At 53.2% G+C, this 6,377-nt stretch overlaps 1 pseudogene; it reads left to right on the plus strand.

Moving 5' to 3' along the window:
• The window catches only part of LOC112401878 (spermatid maturation protein 1-like), an 8,401-nt pseudogene extending 4,391 nt beyond the window's left edge, over positions 1–4,010 (plus strand).
• Positions 4,011–6,377: the final 2,367 nt, after the last annotated feature.

Raw genomic sequence — 6,377 nt, forward strand, 5'->3', positions numbered from 1 at the left:
TGAGGTGGGTTTGAGGGGCGAAGACCCCCGAAAACGTGCCAAGGATTCCTCAGCCCTGGCTCAGGGCAGGTAAGATACAGGAGAGGGGGAGGTGGCAGCTAAAGGGGTGCCGCCTGCGTCCCTCTTCTCGCCATGTCTCATCCCTCCCTCTCTGCCCCTGTTTTCCCTCCCCCCTTTGCCGTCCCCCTCTGAAGCCATCCCTTCCTGGTCTCAAGCCAGCTTCTCCCCTCAGCTGCCCACCCCGTCCTTTGACCTGCCCCCTTTCCCTTGGGTCCCCAGGGCTGAAGGAAAGGAGCAGTGGAGGGGGAGGGGGGGAGAGCAGGGGAGAAAGGCTTCCCCGGACAGGTTGGGGGAGAGAACGGGGTCAGCTGTACTGAGGAACAGATGGAGGGGGCAGTGGGGGACGGCGCTTGGGCAGACACCAGCAGGAAGAATTTGATTTGAAAGGATGTGTGTAAGGTGACTGCCCAAAGAGAAACGGTTTGGGCCTCTGGGGAAAGGAACAATGTCGGGAAGGGTTTCAAGGGACACCAGCCGAGAAGGAGCCAATCCTCGTCTGCTGGCATTTTGTGGGTTCATTAGCACCAAATTTGAATAGGGGGTGGAGTGCTGTCTTCCACTGACCCCCAAATCCCCGGTCTTGGCTCCTCAGAACTTTGCCTCCTGACTGTCCCTTCTGCCCCCACCTCCACCCATGGAAACTTAGTTCTATTCCCACCCCTTCCCCTGCCTGGTCTAGCTCCTTTCCAAACAGCCCTGCCTTCTAAATGCTAGGGACCTGGGCCCTGAACCCTGTAGACAGATGCCCCCCAAACTGGGGCATGGGAGTGGGGCTGGGGGACCCCATGATTCAGCCACAGACTCCAATGCCCAGCCCCTGTCCCCAGAACAATTCCTTGACAATCCCATGTCCCCACCCCAACCCTTCGCGGCTCTGTACACATTTTTAAACCTGGCGAAAGATGAAGAGAATATTGTAAATTGTCGGAGTCCAGCTCCAACGAGTCCAGGTAAACCTGAGGGATGGACGGCGTCGGCGAAGGAAACAAGACCTGACACCCTTTGTAGATGTCAGCACGTCAAGCACAAATTTATTTTTCAGAGCGGGTATTTATATATAGGCAGGTTTCATCATCATGTACAAAATCAAAACATCTCAACATGTTCTAACCTCAAAATATTTTTGTCAGTTTTCTGAAAATGTCCCCAGTTTCTAGATGTACTAACAAGATAATTCCCCAAGTTCTCATTAGTTGCAGGTTATTTTCTAATAGTTAAGCCAAGCTATTATGTAAGTCTTTAATACAGAAGTGCAATCTTCGTGTTCTTGCTGCATGGGCAAGTGTTTTTTTTTTTAACATCTTTATTGGGGTATAATTGCTTTACAATGGTGTGTTAGTTTCTGCTTTATAACAAAGTGAATCAGTTATACATATACCTATGTTCCCACATCTCTTCCCTCTTGCGTCTCCCTCCCTCCCTCCCACCCCTCCAGGCGGTCACAAAGCACATAGCTGATCTCCCTGTGCTATGCGGCTGCTTCCCACAAGGGCCTATGGGCTGGTGCAGGTGGCTGGCTACAGGAGAGACATGCAAGGTGAAGGGTTTGGCCTCTGCTAAGCCCTGGCCCTGGCTGGAGGGTCAAACACAGGCCCAGGACTCTCCCTCTTGGCACACTGTGAGGGAGAGCCCCACATCATTGTGACCCGCTTACCCCCAGGAGCCTCTGGAACAGGAAGGCGGCCGGTAGTACTGTGGGCACAGTAGGTTGGGGCCCTAGGGACCCCCATGGCCACGGCCACTCAGTCACTGTGTCCTCCCCCACCTAGCTCTGGCGCAGACTCCGTGGCTTCTTACACCAAGTGTTTCGTGTTATTTGTGAGAAAGGTAAGTGGAGGATGGGGAGGTTGGGGAATAGGAAAGGCAGAAACCAGGTGTTCTAGCCCTGACCTTAAATGGGCCCCTTCCCCTCCCGCTCTCCCTGCTCAGACACCATAACTATGCAGCTTCTCTTCCTGCAACCTGCCTCTCCATCCCTGGAGGAGCCAGGCTCCCCACCTGTCCCCGATCCACAGCCTCTCACCTGTCCCCGATCCACAGAAGCTTCTAAGTTATGCTCACCTGGGAAGCAAACCCAGCCCCCGAAGCAGAGCACCCCTGCAGTCTGCCTTCGGTGCACCATGGACCCTGTGAAAATGCTCGTGTCCCCCTCACCCACTCGCCACCATCGCCTTCGAGACACTTCAGTACGCCACGCCCACCGCCCTGTAGCCTGGGCCCCTGACAACTGACAGCGAGGACGAGAAGCCCCCACGTCAGCACACAACAATCTGCTCCCACAACTGGAATTTCCCCAAGGACTGGGAAGGCTTTCAGTCCACCCAGGGGTTCTGGACTCCCTGGGCCCAGGATGCTGTGGAGCCACCTACCCAGACCATCTGCTTCCAGCAAACTGTAGAGGGAAGGCCGCTCAAAAGAGAGGCAGTCAGAGCTGGGCCTACAGGCCTACGCGTACCCTGTGAACCCCCGAGTGACCCCCCGCCCCACAGCCCTCAGGCCCTTAGCCACAAGAACGGTTGGGGGGTGCCCCAAGCAGAACAGGAGCAGTGCCCGCCAGCCCAGCCACCCATCCTGGGCCCGGCCCACGTCGCAGACATCCCCCGGCGCCACTCCTCAGGGCGCGTAGCCTATAATGCCAGAGACGTGAGACGGCAGCTGCGGGAGCTGACCAGGGAGGTGGAGGCCCTGTCCCACTGTTACCTCCCGGTCTCTGGATCCAGCACGGCTGAGGGGACGGAAAAGGCCTAGGTATACCGTTCCTTGACAGAGAGGTGACTGGGAGAAGAATAAAAAGAAGAAAGGAGGTGGTTTGTGGTGGTGTGCGGGGTACCAGGGCCCACACAGCCACAGGGAATTCCCGGGATGTCCAGTGATTAGGACTACACGCTTTCATTGCTGACGGCCCCAGTTCAATCCCTGGTCGGGGAACTAAGATCCTGCAAACCACACTGCATGTCCAAAAAGAAAAAAAAAGAGAGAAAGAAATAGAAACAGCCAGTGGGCATTTTCCATCAAGACTCCAAACACATAGCAGGTGCTCAATATAGACCCACTTAATGGAATCAGCTTAAAGTGATCGATAACGTTAGTCAAATGAAAATGAACAGAGAAGCAGGGTGATTCATAAAAGGACTATCTGCTCACATTCCAGGAACCCAGCTGGTATGGAAAGTGAAGTGTATATTCCTCTATATCTGTTGAGATGTTCATTGTGCAAACAAAATGACTTGAGGATCGCCAGGTACCAATTTCAGAAACCTCAGGAATGAACCCCAGCAATGATCCCAGGACTGCCTACACAAGAACGCAGGCCTTACCCGAGACCCAGGTCTCCCCAAGAACCCAGGCCTTGCTCAAGATCCAGGCCTCCACAAGCTTCTGGGCCTTACCCAAGACCCTTACCTCTGCAAGAATCCAAGCCTTTCCCATGACTCTGACCTTCAGAAGAATCCAGTCATTACCCAAGATTCTGGCTCCCAGAAGAGCTTAGGTTCTACTCAAGACAGACATTTCTTTACACGCCCATACCTCACCCAGCCCTCTGGTCTCCACAAAAACACACCATTTCTCCAAACTTCTGACATTCAGAGGAGCTCAGGCTTTATGCATGATTCTCGAGTCTATAGGAATCTGGAACGAAAGCAAGAGACTGTACTGCATAAAAGTCAAGAGCTCTCCCAAAAAACTGGCTTCCATAATAGCCCACACCCTTCTCAACATTCTGGATGTGACAAGAGTACAGGTAACGCCCAAGATTCAGGAGTCTCTAGGAGTCCAGACTTTACCCGATTCTGGGCCAGAGAAGCGTCTGTACCTTGCCCAAGACTCTGGAGTCAAAGAGAGCTCAGGCCTTTGCCAGGAATCTGAAGAGCCCAGGCCTTGTGCAAACCCCTTCGCCTCCATAAGGGCTCAAGCCTTACCTGAGACTCAGGAGACTACAAGAATCCAGGTCTTACCCAAGATTCTGGAGTCTGCAGGAGCCAAGGCCTTACTCAAACAGGCCTACGTGTACCCTGTGAACCCCCGCCCCACAGCCCTCAGGCCCTTAGCCACAAGAACGGTTGGGGGGTGCCCCAAGCAGAACAGGAGCAGTGCCCGCCAGCCCAGCCACCCATCCTGGGCCCGGCCCACGTCGCAGACATCCCCCGGCGCCACTCCTCAGGGCGCGTAGCCTATAATGCCAGAGACGTGAGACGGCAGCTGCGGGAGCTGACCAGGGAGGTGGAGGCCCTGTCCCACTGTTACCTCCCGGTCTCTGGATCCAGCACGGCTGAGGGGACGGAAAAGGCCTAGGTATACCGTTCCTTGACAGAGAGGTGACTGGGAGAAGAATAAAAAGAAGAAAGGAGGTGGTTTGTGGTGGTGTGCGGGGTACCAGGGCCCACACAGCCACAGGGAATTCCCGGGATGTCCAGTGATTAGGACTACACGCTTTCATTGCTGACGGCCCCAGTTCAATCCCTGGTCGGGGAACTAAGATCCTGCAAACCACACTGCATGTCCAAAAAGAAAAAAAAAGAGAGAAAGAAATAGAAACAGCCAGTGGGCATTTTCCATCAAGACTCCAAACACATAGCAGGTGCTCAATATAGACCCACTTAATGGAATCAGCTTAAAGTGATCGATAACGTTAGTCAAATGAAAATGAACAGAGAAGCAGGGTGATTCATAAAAGACCTATCTGCTCACATTCCAGGAACCCAGCTGGTATGGAAAGTGAAGTGTATATTCCTCTATATCTGTTGAGATGTTCATTGTGCAAACAAAATGACTTGAGGATCGCCAGGTACCAATTTCAGAAACCTCAGGAATGAACCCCAGCAATGATCCCAGGACTGCCTACACAAGAACGCAGGCCTTACCCGAGACCCAGGTCTCCCCAAGAACCCAGGCCTTGCTCAAGATCCAGGCCTCCACAAGCTTCTGGGCCTTACCCAAGACCCTTACCTCTGCAAGAATCCAAGCCTTTCCCATGACTCTGACCTTCAGAAGAATCCAGTCATTACCCAAGATTCTGGCTCCCAGAAGAGCTTAGGTTCTACTCAAGACAGACATTTCTTTACACGCCCATACCTCACCCAGCCCTCTGGTCTCCACAAAAACACACCATTTCTCCAAACTTCTGACATTCAGAGGAGCTCAGGCTTTATGCATGATTCTCGAGTCTATAGGAATCTGGAACGAAAGCAAGAGACTGTACTGCATAAAAGTCAAGAGCTCTCCCAAAAAACTGGCTTCCATAATAGCCCACACCCTTCTCAACATTCTGGATGTGACAAGAGTACAGGTAACGCCCAAGATTCAGGAGCCTCTAGGAGTCCAGACTTTACCCACGATTCTGGGCCAGAGAAGCATCCATACCTTGCCCAAGACTCTGGAGTCAACAAGAGCTCAGACCTTTGCCAGGAACCTGAAGAGCCCAGGCCTTGTTGAAACCCTTCGGCTCCATAAGGGCTCAAGCCTTATCCGAGACTCAGGAGACTACAAGAATCCAGGTCTTACCCAAGATTCTGGAGTCTGCAGGAGCCAAGGCCTTACTCAAGATTCTGACCTCCGTAAGAATCCAGGCCTTACCCAAGCCACTAAAGTCAAAAGACGATGTGGCCTTACCCAAGAGGCTGGAAATTACAGGAGCTCAGAACATATCCATGACCCTAACTTCCACAAGTATTCAGGAAGTAATTGAGATCCTGGCCCCTATAAGTGCCCAGCCCTTACTCAAGGCTCTGGCTTATCCAAGAGATCAGGCCTCCATAACAACTCATGCCTTATCCCAAATCCTGGCCTCCACAAGAACCATCTAGGAACCCACTCTGTCCAAGTTTTGGGCCCACATCAGACCCACAAGTCATTTATATCTGAGGGAGTTCCTCGAAAGAAGGGTGCTGGGCAGCACACACCATGGACTTCTGTCCCACCCAGTCAGAACTCCTGCTCTCCCAAGGCTCAGGTGGCCTACAATGACCTGCAAACCTTCTCAGAGGTACCTGTACTCTTTGAGCTGCAATCATCCTCCCGGCGAGCAGGCAGCCAAGACTGGGTGTACCATCCAATGGATACACTTCCTCCAGCCTGCCAGAACTATCGCCAGATGTCTACGCCTCCCAAAACCAGCTGGAAGCCCTACTGTCCTGGGTCAGGCACCCGGCTCGGCCATGTGGTCTTTGACGCCCGTCAGAGACAGTTTAGAGCAGGCAGGGACAAGTGAGAAGCTCTGTCTCCCAGGTGCCTTCACCGAGACACATACAACAACTCACCGGAGACCATCAAGGAGTGGGGATATCAGTGTGGGGATATCAGTGCCATGCTCTGGCACC

Source organism: Neophocaena asiaeorientalis, unplaced genomic scaffold (genome assembly GCF_003031525.2).
Source record: "Neophocaena asiaeorientalis asiaeorientalis breed wild unplaced genomic scaffold, Neophocaena_asiaeorientalis_V1.1 scaffold543, whole genome shotgun sequence".
Taxonomy (NCBI): Eukaryota; Metazoa; Chordata; class Mammalia; order Artiodactyla; family Phocoenidae; genus Neophocaena; species Neophocaena asiaeorientalis.